This window comes from Lutra lutra, chromosome 2, assembly GCF_902655055.1.
Source record: "Lutra lutra chromosome 2, mLutLut1.2, whole genome shotgun sequence".
Taxonomy (NCBI): Eukaryota; Metazoa; Chordata; class Mammalia; order Carnivora; family Mustelidae; genus Lutra; species Lutra lutra.
This window is the reverse complement of record NC_062279.1, coordinates 54,085,289-54,102,029: the sequence shown is the minus strand read 5'-3', so window position 1 is coordinate 54,102,029 and position 16,741 is coordinate 54,085,289. Positions and strand designations below refer to the sequence as shown.

The 16,741-nt window shown below is 36.7% G+C and overlaps 1 pseudogene; it reads right to left on the bottom strand.

The window, feature by feature from the left end:
- Positions 1–6,703: 6,703 nt before the first annotated feature.
- LOC125094054 (cytoskeleton-associated protein 2-like) lies at positions 6,704–7,829 on the bottom strand (annotated as a pseudogene).
- Positions 7,830–16,741: the final 8,912 nt, after the last annotated feature.

Below are 16,741 nucleotides of genomic sequence, written 5' to 3'. Positions count from 1 at the left end.
CTTGTTTATCTGTCTGTTATCAGTTCGATCCAAGGGCCCCATCCTTTGAACTTAGGAGGATAACTGAAGAGGATTTTTTGGGTTTGTTTTCTTTTTTCCCTCCCCTGCATCTACCACAACTTCATGAATGCTTTCAAAAAACACAAGGCTCTGAAATCAGAGACAAAAGACAATTTATTAGTTACACCAATAGGAACAGCCAGAGTGTCAGCTTCTTTTCAGTTTTGACAGTTCCCAAGCTTTGAACCCTACAGGGCAAAACAGAGAAGGCCAGATACCTGAACACACAGTGGGTTACTTTACAAGAGATAATCTCTGAGTTTACAGAACTAGAATTTTTGGTAATAGGCATAATGATACCTATCTTCTGCTTCTGAGGAAATATTATGATTATTTTCATTATTATTTTAGGACTAGGCAGTAAGTATGCTTGTCCTATGACCCTATGCTCAGCAGGTAGACCCTGTCTTTATCTTCCATGGCTGTAAGCAAGCTTGCCATTTTCTCCAGGAGGGGACACTATTTCTATTTTCAAGTATCCTTGAAAATAGAGCCTTAAACAGAACGTAGTAAATGCCTCTGCTCACAAGACTCACAGATATGCAAGAGAAACATGAAGAACTCTCACATTTTATTGACAAGTAGTGGTTCCAAGACCTCACTTAGATCAGAGTAGACCTGGGATTAGACCTATCCAATCTAGCAGATGGAAAGAAGCTCTAAGGATCCACACACATACACGCACAAAATCCTTTTATAGCTACCTCCCATTTATAATCTAAGGATTACAACTATGAACTCCCTTGAACAGGTAGCCTTTGGTCTTTAAGTCTTATAGATGAGATTTATGGACTGTAACATTTTATGTAAAAGAAAATAAAAATCAATAAAATTTAGTAAGCAGATTTTTCAAATCATTTCTTTCAAATCATTTTTCCAATGTGAAGAAATTTTCTCAAGGCACTTGGCAGGTGAAATGGTACATTCTACTCCTAGCCAATTAACATTCAGCTTTTTCAGTTTGAAAAATCACTTGCCAAGTTATGATAATATTCTTGTGTTTATATTCCCAATTTATTATTAATATTTCATGATGTCATGTCATATATAGATTATTTTGAAGTACTACTATTTGGTTTTTTTTTTAAAGATTTTATTTATTTATTTGACAGACAGAAATCACAAGTAGGCAGAGAGGCAGGCAGAGAGAGAGAGGGAGAAGCAGGCTTCCCGCTGAACAGAGAGCCCGATGCGGGGCTCGATCCCAGGACCCTGGGATCATGACCTGAGCCGAAGGCAGAGGCTTTAACCCACTGAGCCACCCAGGCGCCCCCTACTATTTGTTTTAAAACCTCATGATGATAAACAAAAATAACTTACTACATATGATTGCAATTCAAGTATTGATTAAAGTAAAATTAAAGTTGATTCATGAAGTCATGTGAATTACCATCCATACTCTAGAACACTAGTTTTTGTTTTTATTTTGTTTTGTTTTTTGCTATTTTTGTTGACAGACTCAAACTAACTCTCAGAGCTCCTTAAAGCCAATTAAATGTGTCTGTGAATGGCTAGCCAAGGCTAGCAAAACACCTATCTGAAATTGAAACTCATTAGCACCAGAGTTCTTATAGCCAGACTAATAAGCTCTAGGCTGTCATAAACACTGAATATAATTTTAAAACAAAAAGGAAAATTAAACCTATATGACTCTAAAATATACTCAAATGTAAGGGAGTACACCATGTCCAAAGCAATAAGAAAAGAGGTCATCTTCTTCACCCCACCATTCAGAGATGGGTAAGATTAATAATTGACATTCCATACACAAAAGTCAGTGTGATGTAGGTCGGACTATTGCCTTTGGAGTTGGATAGGCATGGGACTGAGTCAGATCTGTTCTCTCTGTTTGACCATAAATAAGTTACATAACCTTTCCTACAAACCAAAATTTAACTTTGTTAAATTTGAAAGATCTTATTGACTTTATTTAATGATACACAAATCAGGCAGTGTCCAATCTAGCAGATAGAAAGAAGCTCTAAGGATCCACACACATGCACAAAAACCTTTTATAGGCAGAAGCAAGAAGGAACAAGGAAGTTATATTAGGCCAAAAAGTGGTTGGTTATTGTAAGGTTACTTTTCCTTAGAGGATGGCAGGTGTCTACCAGGCAGATTATCTAACTAGTGCTGATCAGACAATACCTGACTGACTGGTTTAAGATTCCCTTACAATGGAAGGGGTGACTAAATATCAGTTTAGTGACTGGGGGCTTAGTATAAACAAATCCATTTAGGGTCTGTTGTTCTGCTCTTAACTTTTCCAAGTTGCAGTTTCTTCTTCTATATTATAGGAAATAAGATTGGTGACTCCCTTGTGGGTTCTTAATAGAATTATATAAGGTATATGAATTTTAACTCAGTGCCTAAAACATAGTACACACATAGTCCATGTCTATTCATATTTTTATAGCTTATCCAGTACATGCTAAGATTAAGATAGTTCTCACCATGATATAAATGTCCAAATTTTATATTAGCTAGGTGCGTAAATCTTTGATATAAGCCTTACAAAAATATAGATTTCTTAGTTCTTGAAGAGATCTTAGAGAAAAAATATTAGTCAGTCATGCAGGACTTCAGTGGAATAAACTCTTGGAATTTAAAAGCAATTCTTTTTTAAAAAAATATTTTATTTATTTATTTGACAGACAGAGATTACAAGTAGGCAGAGAGGCAGGCAGAGAGAAAGGAGGAAACAGGCTCCCCGCTGAGCAGATAGCCCGATGCGGGGCCCAATCCCAGGACTCTGGGATCATGACCTGAGCAGAAGGCAGAGGCTTTAGCCCACTGAGCCATCCAGGTACCCCTAAAGGCAATTCTAATCTAGGCATCCTAAATGAAGATTCATGTTAAAAACAAAAAACAAAAAACACTGGAAGAACATGGGAACTCACTATGCATTCTATATAAGGTAGCTTAGACTGCTGTGACAAAATAACATAGATCAGGTAACTGAAATAACACTTACTTCTCAAATTCTAAAGGCTGGGAAGTCCAAGATCAAGGTGCTGGCAAATTTAGTTCCTGGTGAGGACCTTCTTCCTGGCTTATAGATGGCCACCTTCTTGCTGTATCTTTACATGTCAGAAAGAGAGCTATGGGGTACCTGGATGGCTCAATGTGTTGGGCCTCTGTGGTTGGCATAGGTCATGATCCTGGGGTCCTGGGATAGAGTCCTGCATTGGGCTCTCTGCTCAGCAGGGAGCCTGCTTCATCCTCTCTCTCTCTCTGCCTGCCTCTCTGCCTTCTTGTGATCTCTCTCTGTCAAATAAATAAATAAATTCTTAAAAAAGAAAAGAAAAGAAAAGAAAGAGAGCTATGGTGTCTCTCTTCTTATAAGGGCACTAATCCCGTTACGGGGGCCCATCCTCATGACTTCATCTAAATCTAATTGCCTTCCCAGAACCCTACCTCCAAAACTGCCACATTGTGGGTTAGGGTTTCAGCAAATGAATTTTGGTTAGGAGGCGGGGGATACAAACATTTAGTCCAAGCATATACCATTATAACTTATAGTTTCTATTTAACAAGTTGTCAGGAACATTTTTTTCTTGTCAATAAATATTCTCTGAAAACAGGGGAAAAAAATCTGGAAAATGTCTTGGTTCAAGGAGGAGGATAAAAATCTGGAAATATGTAGTCAAATTTGGTGTAAATGTTAGGTCTGCATTTCAAGTGGTTTGAGGTAATTTAACTGGTTTGAAGTTTATGATCAAGTTACTTTCAAAAGTACAGCATTGGGAATGAAGATAAAGGGGTTCAGGCAAAAATATTATCAAACAGGAAGAAAACCTGACTAGCTTAAATACAACAAACAAAGGGTTTATGTGAACACATTTTTAGGCTAAATTTATCCCAAACACAGGTCATGGAAGTGGTAGACTTTTACCAGCAGTGGTCCATTAGGAGGTAGGAGGCCCTGGACATGCAGTGTCCCAACTAGTTTCAGGATTGGATATGTTGAAATCTCCACTTGAAATAAGTCATCTCAGGCAGAAAGTACTTTTTCTGTGAGAATGTGATTTTCCCAACTTCCAACTCCAGAAGCAAGGCACACAGGTCATGTTTTCTAGTTTGTGCTCCATATTTCTCTTCAGATCCATCACTTTCTTCTGACTGAGAAGAAAACACATATAATACTTCTTTGAGTTTTAGGAAGCAGCTAGTACTGTAAATGGCAGTACATCACCACCCTCAGACTGAACCGACTCTGAAAAAGTATATAATCATTTATTTAATTTCTATTGTGGCTATGCCTATTGTCCTAAAAATATATGGTTATACACATCTGCCATTTACTTATTTCTTTTCATATTTATGTTGCCTTGTCTTCTCATTCACAATATTTTGCTACTATATTTTCTCTAAAATTTGATATCATTTATATTTTAATATCATACAAAAGGCTTTAAAGGGAAAAAGTTGAAAGATTCATATTTTACTGTGAGTGTACCTGAGAGGAAAGAGAATAAATATTTAAGTATCTATTACATATACAATTTATGAGATCTTTTTGAGCAAGAGATATTACTTTATAGGTCCTGGTTTGTAGATTTATAAATTTCTTACTTTCTAGATATAGAAAAGCCTATTCTTGCAGACAGTTTTATGAGAATAAGAAATACATAATGTCATAAATTGGAAAGAATTCAATAATGACTGTAATAAGCACCTGTTTTACCTAGAGCAGCATTGGGAAAAAGAAAATGACTGAAAAAATAAAAGACATAGTCTTTGGTTTTGACCTCCAAATCTCATCTTTCATTTCAGAAATGCCCTGCAACTATTTCCAAATTGAATTTCCTTTTGGATAAATGTCAAGATTTAACAATGCATTTGATTTTTAATGTTCATTTATAAAGATAAAATGTAATTTTATCTGATAGTGTCCTAAGGTTTTGCCAGCCTCCAAGTGTTCTAAGAAGATACACAATTTTAACACAACCTAGGTGCAAGGTATACAACTTGGATGAGACATATGGTTCAATATCACAGGATCCTAAGCCTCAAAGGTAAAACAAGAATGCCAAGTGATGAAGTAATTATCTGTAGAGAGAAAAATGTAGATCATGCTAACTATATTAAATTCATTGTGCTATAGATTACTGTAAGACACAAGAAAACAAAGGAAATCTTTGTTTCTTAGGCATCTTAGTCTAGCAACGAGAAAAGATAAAAAACAAGTCCACAAAGTAAAATTTCTCTGCCACTTCATGTTTCTATTTACTCTTCAGGAAATCCAGTCTTCCTCAGTTTCCTCCTAGATAATTTTGAGAGGTTCCTGGAAGTGTCAATGCTCCAAGAACTTTGTTGTCTCCATGACTACTGCATGATTTTTAGCATTTTGTCTTTCTTCTTTTGCTTCCAGAATATCCCATTTATTGCTATCCTTAAAATGTCAACTCTGCTATCAGTACCCACTAGAGACACAACTCCATCTGTTACTGCCACAGATTCAAACATCTGCCCTGGGGCTGACCTTGGTACTAAGGTCTACACCAATTATTACTGACTGCTAATGTTGAGGACTCCACTGACTAGGACAGGAATGCTGCCAAATATGCCATCCTTGTCTCTATCCATCAGCACAAATGTCGTCTCTGATCTGTGTTCTCAAATTTTTAAGACCTCACATTATAGAAAAATATCTATGTCCCTTTTCTGTCTGTCTCTCTCTCATTCTCTCCCTCTCTCTGTTTTTCATTGTCTTTTTTTAAAACAAAATTTATTTTTTATTGTTTTAGATAATACTTCAATAATAAGAAAGCTAAAATTTTTAAATTCAAAATATTTTGGCTAGGCTTTCTACACTTCACATTTACATAATGATTCTGATTTTACCTTTCCAAGAGCAGTTGCCAGGAGGAAGGAAAGGCAACCTGTCTTAGTCTGTGGGGCTTGTACTGTCTTCTCAGGCCACGTGTCCTATAGCAGAGCAAAGAATTGAAGTGAAGAAGCAAGTGTCCCCTCCCCTCCCCTCTCCCTTGATTCCTTTTGTTTTTACTTGAAGCATTTCTGGATAATAAATATAAAATTATATTCATATATAAAAAACTAGATGACTACCCCAATTCAGAATTGTGTTTCATTAGAGGAGCCCTGGCCCAGGCAGGACATAAATTGCCCCTCATCTACAGGGACACTGTGACAGAAGTCAAAGTTGCATATAAAAGTCATTTGCAATCTCTGAGCAAAGGCACAGCTAGCATTGACTGTAAAATGAGGGGATTTGACCAGATGGTCTATCATGTGGCATCTAGTCAGAAAGGCTAGCTTCTAAGCACAGCTCCTTCTGGCTAGAAGAACTTGCCCTCTCTGCTAAGGTGTTTGCCAGAAGGAAAGTCTACCATACTGTGGCACCAAACTTCTGATACAAATAAGAATTATATTGAGAGTAAAGTAGATCAATAAAGTCAAAATTTTTACCATACCTGTGGGGTAAATTAATATTCAGTAGTTTAAAATGTATGTATGCTAGAAAATTGTGGCAAACTGTAGTCTTAAATAAACCAAAGACAGTCTCATGGGGATATTAAATTTGAGTAAGTCCAGTGAATTATTAAATTCTGAGAGCCCGTAATCTGTCTGTCCATTCTATAGTTTTCTCCAGGTCACCTGGACAAGGGTATTCCTTCTTTCATGGACACTCCGAAACCAGATAACAGGACACAACTCGCTCAGTCTTTGTCCAAGGCTGTACAAGAATGATGAGTTTCATATCTTACACTTCTGGCATTCCACTTACTCTAGGGATGGGGGAGGGGGCTCTAACTTGATACCAGGATGGTCATCCTGTTCTGCCTTGGTTATTTGGGTTGTTGCTGTCTCCTTTAAAGATAAGACTTCAAATTCTGTCTTACTGTCCAGCTTTTCTATTGTTACCATATCTGTTTTAGCAGCTAAAGGTCAGAAGTAACTCCTTCAGTGATTCTGTTTGGGTCTTGCAGAATATTTTTTTTTTAAAACATTTTATTTATTTATTTGAGAGAGAGAGAGACAGTGAGAGAGAGCATGAGCGAGGAGAAGGTCAGAGGGAGAAGCAGACTCTCCGTGGAGCTGGGAGCCTGATGCGGGACTCGATCCCGGGACTCCAGGATCATGACCTGAGCTGAAGGCAGTGGCTTAACCAACTGAGCCACCCAGGCGCCCTTGGGTCTTGCAGAATATTAAGAACAAGTTTTCACAGCTCTTGAGTCAGTGTTGCCCCATTTCTAATGGCCTCTTTGTACAGCCCAATAACAGCAGAAGTACCTTTACTTGCCAACAACTTTGCTTTGCAGATCCAAAATGTAGCAAATTTTTCAGCCTCAGGAATACTGGACAATGTGGTCACTATTTCATTAGAAAGTACACCCTCTTCAATGAGCTACAGACATTCTATGAGAATGTTCTTAATTTTATTGGACAGGTTAGGTTGTGCTTTCTTTTCTTCATCTTCTTTTTCCATACTTTTCCAGAACAAAATATTCATTTCCTTTATTATTTTTCTTCTTTTTTTTTAAGTTCCATAGGAGGCCATTTATAAATTTTCCCCTTAGATTTTTGCCAGTCGTCCAGTTATTTCCTTCAATCTTCTGCTGTGATCTTCTTCTTAATATTTGGATGAGTTTCGGCCCCATTTGGGACTCTACCTCTGTTTATGGTTTTCTTATCTTAGTTTTGGGAGCTGTCTCACTGAGAACATGGTTCTGGGGAAGAGCGTTTTTCAACTTGGCGTCCAGAGTCTGCTTTTTGTTGATAGCCGCTGCTGCATTTATTCCCATTGGTTCCATTTGCTATTGTGTTAGGGGTGTTTGGAATGATTTGATTAGAACTGCCAACTGTCAAATTAGGCCTTTGGCTTATGGCTTTTGATTCTTGCAGTGTACATGATGTCCAAAGTCTAAAACAAGTTTGAGTGGATTTCTGATCTTACTCAATGTTTGGATGTCTGTTGTTATGGCCTCCCAGAAGCACACCAGGGTTTGTTCCACTTTCTGCTCAGTAACAGTGTGCAACTGTAACTTAGTTTCATTTGGTCTTTCATATTTATCTCCATTAACCTTCATGTCTTTTATGTCCTTGACCACGGGTTTCTTTGATGCTTGAGTCCTACTAAGGATCTGAAGATAGCGAGAGGGAATTATCTTTGGGTTTTTCTCCTGGTCTTGCAAGATTTGTTCCTCTGGAGAGTTGCTATGACTCTACTGGTGGAATCCAAATTTGTGTCTCTCCAACAAATTGTTTACTAGCTTTGTCTTTCAGAAAAGCACTATTCCCTGAACTTTTTTTGCTCAAGTCCTGTATAGGAGACAAACTGGTCTTGATTTGATGATAGGAGCTAGTCTTTGGTTTACCTCTTCTCTATTATTCAGGATTTGGTTCCCATTCAGAGTCTGGTAAGGTTTGGGGCAAGTTCTCTTTGTTCATCTTTTTTAGAAAGCTATCAAAGGATTCATTTTCAACATGGTTATTGCCCACAGAATCTGCACATTTAGCATTTCCTTGATCTACTACTGCTGCTTTGTAGTTTTCAATTCCTGTATATTAAGTAACCCCATGGTTTTTCTACACAGTTCTCCAGTAGTGGATGATCCACCTTCATGCTAGAAGGCTTACAATTTGATTTAGAAGAAACACATCCTGAAGTCAGCCTTTTGCCCAGAAGTTTTGGTGGCTCCAACATTGGCTTCTGGGATCCTGATACAGGCAGGTCTGGGCTGGAGTTTAATACTGATGGGTCTTATAGCTTTGACAGGCAAAGAAACACGATTAGTAACATCCTCTGGGTATAATAGTAGACTTAGAAGGTGGAAGATTGAGGGATCTGGGAGGCTCTGTCGGTTATTAGGTGTCCAACTGATTTCAGCTTGGGTCATGATATTGTGGTCATGGAATCGAGCCCTGCATTGGAGTCCACAGTCAAGCAGGGAGTCTGCTTAGGTTTCTCTCTCTCCTTCTCCCTCTGCCCTTCCCCCCAGCACACTCTCTCTCCCTCCAAACTAAATAAGTGAATCTTTCAAAAACAAACAAATAAACAAACAAAGATGGTGAAGGATTCAGACAACTACTCTTGGATTTTAGATAAGGCTTTGTGTTTTAGCACTTCCGTTTTCCCTTGGCTGCTGGGTATCCCTAGAGCTTCCTCGGCTGCTTTTCTTCCTCACCATGACCCCTCTGTGACAGTTTTTCTTCCTATATTTTTCACTTTCTTGCTTTTGTGTCTTAGGACACAGAGAAATGCAAGTTGGAAGTCAAAAGTGATATTTACCTCTTGGACTTTAACTTAGGGGAGGAAAGAGAAAATAAGTAAGTAGATAAATAATCATTATCTAATAAGTGAATAAAGTGGGTAATGCAATAGAAAATAATAGATGTGGTGGCTGCTCTACATATGTCAGGAAATCCTTTTTTGAGGGTATTTAACCTGAAACGTAAAGAATAAGAAAAGTTAACCATGCAGAGCATTGAATATTCCATTTAGAGGCAAGACCAAATTTATGTTCTTTAGGCAAGAGATAGCTAAATATATTAAGGAACTGAAATGAAGCTAATTTATCATTTAATTTATATGACTAGACTCTACTTTTAATTATTTTTTTCTTAGTATTCACTTATACATGTACATAGACCCTACCGTTTTCTTAAATGCCTTAAATAGGCCTATATTAAAGGGCTCAAGTGAAGTCCTCTCTGTAGGTCAAAATATGAAATAGTTAAAAAGACCACGAAATCCCCAAAGCTGTGAAAACCCTAAAAATCGAATATCAGGTTAAGCTTTTTAAATAAAACTCTAAGAAACTTGATGTTTCTGGTCCAGCAGGTAAGAAGTTTGGAGGTTGCCACTTTATTCTAACAATAAGTAAAAAGCTGAACAAACTGAAAAATTCATAACTTGTCTTAAATATGTAAGAGAGAAGTGATGTCACAAAGCAAGTCAATGCCCCCAAATTGGAGAAACCAAAAGGCAAATACAAAGAATCGCATCTTACTAGAGCAGAAACCCATGAGCAGAAATCACAGGGAAGGGAATCCTGAATAAATGATGAATTACTGAAGGCTCTGGGTGAGTAAGTCTGAGGGGTAAAACTTCAGGGGACTCAGAGTCGTAGGAGGTGACCCATACTTTTTCAAGTTTCACCTCCTGGAGCTCTACCAGGTTAGCTGGGTGAATATCAGAGAAAAATCCCTGCCTGCTCACTGCCAGGGGAGGGGGAAAGGAACCATTTTGGAATATACTACAGCATTCTCTTCTTCTTAACAATGTCTGCCCCAGGAGAAACTATTTAAGCAAAGCTTAAGCTGCTGTTTTTTATTAGCGTTTCAATGACCTAAAGGAAGGCGAGTCTGGTTGGCTCAGTCAGAAGAGTCTGTGACTCTTGATCTCAGGGTGGTGAGTTCAAGCCTCACGTTGTGTGTAGTGATTACTTAAATAAATAAATATATTTTTAAAATGACCTGAGGGAAGAGAAATCCCCAATTCTGGTCCATTCCAGTCATCCTATACCACCTAAAGTGTTAAACACACACACACACACACACACACACACACACACACACACACACACACACACAAAACACCAAAAACAAAAACAAAAAACAGGAAGCACTTGTGAAGCTCAAAGTCCAGAAGTACACTCTAATTAAAAGACTGAGACTTAATCATAGACCCCCCCCACCAACACCCTACCACCACCTTACTAAAGGCCTATTTACTGTTGTTCCGTTATTGTAGCACATTCCAATATTACCGAGTTGAAGACTTCAACACACGTCTAACAGAAATGGATAGATTCAGCAGGAAGAAAGTCAGTAAGGCATAACTGAACTCAACACCATCATGAATCAACTGGTTATAATGGACATCTATAGACAAGTTGATCCAACACTGGCAGAATACACATTCTTCTCAAGTTCACAGGAAGCAATTCCCAAGATAGAACACACTCTGGGCCATAAAACGCATCTTAACAAATTTAAAATTATAGAAATTATGCAATGTCTGCTCTCATATCCCAAGGGAATTAAACTAGAAACCAGTAACAAAAAGTCGTCAATTTCCAAAATGCTTAGAGAAAAACCAATATGGTCCTAAATTTAGCATATGTGTCAAAGAAGAAATCTCAAGAAAAAATTAAAATATTTTGAACTTAGTAACACAATTTATCAAAATTTGTGGGATCCAGCAAAAAAGTAGTACCTATAAGGAAAATTACAGCATTGAGTGAATTTATTAGAAAAGAAGCCAGATCTAAAATTAATTATCTAAGCTTTCACTTTGTGAAGGAAGAATAAATTAAGCCCCAAGCAAGCAAAACAAAAGCAATAATAAAAATTGGAGCAGAGGGGCACCTGGGTGGCTCAGTGGATTAAAGCCTCTGCCTTCAGCTCAGGTCATGATCCCAGGGTTCTGGGATCGAGCCCTGCATCGGGCTCTCTGCTCAGCAGAGGGCCTGCTTCCTCCTTTCTCTCTGCCTGCCTCTCTGCCTACTTGTGATCTCTGTCTGTCAAATAAATAAATAAAATCTTTAAAAAAAAATTGGAGCAGAGATCAATGAAACTGAAATAGCAGGTACAGGGGTAAATAAACTATGTACATCCAGGGAATGGAATATTATTCAGTGATAAAAAGAAATGTGCTGTTAAGCCATGAAGGAATCTTAAATGTATATTACTAAGTGAAAAAGACCAATCTGAAAAGGCTACAGACTGCATGATTCTAACTATTTGACATTCTAGAAAAGGCAAGACTCTGGAGGCAGTAAAAAGAACAGCAGTGGGGCGCCTGGGTGGCTCAGTGGGTTAAGCCGCTGCCTTCGGCTCAGGTCATGATCTCAGGGTCCTGGGATCGAGCCCCGCATCGGGCTCTCTGCTCAGCAAGGAGCCTGCTTCCTCCTCTCTCTCTGCCTGCCTCTCTGCCTGCTTGTGATCTCTGTCAAATAAATAAGTAAAATTAAAAAAAAAGATTTATAAAAAAAAAAAAGAACAGCAGTTGTCATGGGTTAGTTGGGGAGATAGGGTTGAATGAGTAGAGAGCAGACTATTTTTAGGGCAGCAAAAGTATTCTGTATGATCCTGTAATAGGGGATACATGCCCTTTACATTTGTCTAAACCATAGAAGGTAAACACCAAGGGTGAACCCTAATGTGAACTATGGATTTCAGGTGATAGCAGTGTTCAAATGTAGGCTCATCAATTTTAACAAATGTTAAGAACTGAAGATGTTGATGATGGGGGAGGCAGTGCATGTATAGGGCTGGGATATATGGGAGAACTTTGTACCTCTGCTCCATTTTGCTGTGAACCTAAAAGTAACTCTAAAAAATAAAGTCTATTGAATTGAAAAAAAAAAAATGGACTGTAAGCACTTATGTTTACTAGACATTAAACTAATTTAAGGTATCAAGATCAATGTATGACAACAAACCTGAAAAACATATTAATGAAGGAAATAGTCACACAAGCCCACATGTTGTATGATCCCATTTATATGAAATATTTAGAATTAGGTAGTTGATGGAGACAGAAAGTAAATTAGTAGTTCCCAGGGGCTGGTGACAGGGGGAAGCAAGACATGACTGCTAATGGATCTTTCTTTCATAATTACAATTTTCTAAAATCAGATACTGTTTATGTATGTAAAATCAGATACAGATAATGGTTGCATAGTTATATGAATATACTTAAAAATACTGAAATGTACATTTTTATTTTTTTTAATATTTTATTTATTTATTTGACAGAAATCACAAGTAGGCAGAGAGGCAGGCAGAGAGAGCAGGGGAAGCAAGCTCCCTGCTGAGCAGAGAGCCTATGGGGGCTCAATCCCAGGACTCGGGGATCACGACCTGAGCCAAAGGCAGAGGCTTTAACCCACTAAGCCACCCGGGTGCCCTGAAATGTACATCTTTAAGGGATGAATTTTTATGGTGCAAATGTAAATTATATCTCAATAAACTTGTTATTTTAAAAAATTAATAAAATATAAATATCTTCAAACATTAAGATGTTGTTTTACAAGTGCATAAAATCAACTAGTAATAGAGTTACAAACTTTTCAGATAATACAATGGAATTTTCAAAAGTCACTCAAAAGAAGTCAGATTTTTCAGAAGAATTAAAGAGCAAAGGAGAATGTATGAAACTCATTATAATGTTTATTTTATAGATAAATAATAAAAAATAAGTAAAAAACAAGGACTTTTTCCAAGGTAACAAGGAGAGTGAGTGCCAATGCTGGTACCTGAATTCAGGCCAATTATAGCCAATGTCAAAAATATTGTTTTGCTCTTGAAGTTTTCTTAAAATTCTTGGGCCTTAGTAAATAAATTTCTTCTGCATATTAAATGATATTTCTAGGACAAAAAAAATCCATAAGGTGTTAAAGAATTCATACTTCTAAAATATTTATACTTCTAACATTTTTCCTTCAGGGTAGAAGAAAGGGAAAATGCATATTAAATATACCAGATAGTCAAAATTTCAAAAACATCCAAAAAAGGACTAATGAAAATACAAACAAATAGTATTCTAACCTTTGTGACCAAAGATTTGAAACTGCTCCTATGAAACATTTGTTTGCGTACATGGCATTAAAGCTGTTTCATTTATTTTTGGGTACCTAATTCAGAAACATCTCTTTTGTTGGTATCTATTTAATATGAAAAATAACTTTTGGTATGAAAATAGGCCATTCATCAGGTCTGTCAGTATTAAATGAAGGCAAGTCAATCTCCCTGGATAAAAATTCTAACTTACCAAAAAAAAGGGTTTCATCAATTGTTATTAAAATATATAGATTTGACTTGTTTGATTTATTCATTCATTCCAAATGGACCTCTAGCTTATATTCTGTGTCAGGTACTTTAGTGAGTTTTAAGATTGTGATGTGAGATATATTTAAACGTCTTCCTGGTATAGTTGAAGAAAAAGCAAGTAAATAAAACTTTGAAATACTTATGATAATTTTAAAGTTGATATAAGCATACAGTATAGAGAAGGGACACCTAAGTCTATTGAATGGATAGATGAGTGGCAGTGTTGCAATTCAATTTTTCAATTAAAAAGTCAAGAATTTTTTATTTTTTCAAAATAAAAAATATATGACAATTATTGAAGCTGCAACTCTTCCTGTTTTCGAGTAAAAAGTAATCCCCAGTACATGAAAAGTTGCTCACCACAACTCATCATCAGGGAAATGCAAATCAGAACCAAACGAGATATTGAGTCACACCTGTTGAATGACTACCTTTAAAAAGACAAGAAATAACAAGTGTTGGCAAGAATGTGGAAGAGAGGGAATACTTGTGCTGCGCTATTGATGGGAAAGCAAACTGGTGCTGCCACTATGGAAAACAGTATGGAGGTTCCTTAAAAAATAAAAAATAGAACTATCATATGACCCAGCAATTCCATTTCTGGGTACTTATCCAAAGGAAATGAAAACACTATCAAAAAGATATCTCCACCCCTGCCATGTTCATAGCAGGACTATTTTAAAAATTCAAGTTATGGAAACAACCTAAATGTCCATTGATGGATGGACATGTAAAAAATATGAAATGTTTATAAATTGAAATATATATAATAGAATTAGAAATACAGGAATATCATAAAAATAGAAGGAAATCCTGCCAGTTCTAACATGAATGGATTTTGAGGGCATTATACTAAGTGAAATAAGTCAGACAGAGAAAGACAAATACTGTATGACCCCTTTAGGAAACTAAAAACAAACAAAACAGAACGCAGATACAGAGAACAGATTGGTGGTTGCGGGGAGTTCATGTTGGAGGATGGGCAAAATGTGTAAAGGTGGTCAAAAGGTACAAACTTCCACTTACAAGTAAGTCCTGTGGATGTATTGTACAGTATGGTGACTAAAAGAAAAAAAAATCAGCAATCCCCAGCTACAACCTAAGATAAATAGGGGTGCCTGGATGGCTCAGTCCATTAAGTGTCCAACCCTTGATTTTGGCTCAGGTCATGATATCAGGGTCATGGGATCCAGCCTGAAGTTTAGCTCAATGCAGGGTATAGAGCCTGCTTAAGATTCTCTCTCTCCCTCTCCCCTACCCCACCCCTCGCTCTGCATGTGCTCTCTCTCTCTCTGAAAAGAAAAGAGAAAAAGAAAGAAGAGAAGAAGAGAAGAGAAGAGAAGAGAAGAGAAGAGAAGAGAAGAGAAGAGAAGAGAAGAGTACAGTGAATTACTAACTGGAAAACAATGATACTAATCTGACTGGGAAAAATCTTTTGTAATGAAAATATGATTAAATACTTTGCCTGGAAGCAAATTTATGTAATTCATAGACAAAATCAATTCAAAAGAAAATATACAATGTACATAATTTATTTAGAGGAACATTTAACAGTATCTTAGGTAAAATGCTTCTGTGTTTTAAGTTAGTATTACACAGACAAAAAACATGATATTCTGAAGATAATTCCAATATTGGGGGCTAAAAGGTTAAATAAGTAATAGATGTCTTTTAACTTCAAAAATGAATGATTATGGACATTGGGGAAGGTATGTGCTGTGGTGAGTGCTGTGAAGTGTGTAAACCTGGTGATTCACAGACCTTGTACCCCTGGGGCTAATAATACATTATATGTTAGTAAAAAAAATAAATAAAAAGAATGAACATATCACAGGAATTAATAATTTTATTTTTATAACTATTCTTTATTTACCTAAACACTACACAGAATGATGCTATCAATATTTACTAATCAAAGTTTTTATGGGTTGTTAACCCATAAAACAAATAAAATTTATTGTGTTTATTAGCTATAGAATTCATCTCATAAATATTATCATAAATATCTTAAATTTTTAAATACCAATAAATATGAAGGAACAAAATTCTGATAAAACTGTACATATAGTAAAAACTATGTTGATTGGCTGATGTCAGCACTTTTTACATAATTTGAAGAACATGAAAAAAAGTGTGTGGATAGCCCACAGGAAAATCTGGTCTAAAAATGTTTAATTCAGTTATAATTTCCCAAGACTGTCTCTCAAACAGTGTGTGCTAAGATTTCTAAGCCCTAGTCATTATGGAAAAGCTTGCCAAACTTTTTCTCTACATGTGTGCACTTCAAAATAATTTCATAAAAATACATAAATTAAGGAAGCATTAAGTGTCTTTTTTTCCATTTGCCTCCATTTTCCTCTCCATTTCCCTCTCTCCACTTAAACCTAAATATACTTATCCTATTGAAGGGGCACAAAACAGACCTCCCCAAAATATGCTGCTTTGGCATAATGATTATTTTGAGTTTAAAGCAATTGAGACCCACCCAGCAGATTCAGGGAAAGCTCTTTGCCATCCCACAACTGCCTTAAAGGATTTAGACAGAGGACCTTCTCCAGGAAGAGAGCTAACATCATACATAGATACCTACATTAGGATATGATCTAGATGTAGCAAGCAGATATGATCTAGACATAGCAGGAAACTAGCAAGGCGATTTTGATCCAAGTCCTTTCTATCTCAGTCTTCTGGGTGGCCCAGCAAACATCTGGATACTAAATATTTATACTGTTTCATTCTTTCTGAGAATTGCATTTCTGTCTTTTGAAGACCCAGACCCTTACCTCCTTCTCTTTAGTTCAGAAGGACATATATACCTCATTCTGCCTGTCTTTAGAATTTCCATGTCTTTGTGGATTCCCATATGTTATTAAATTGT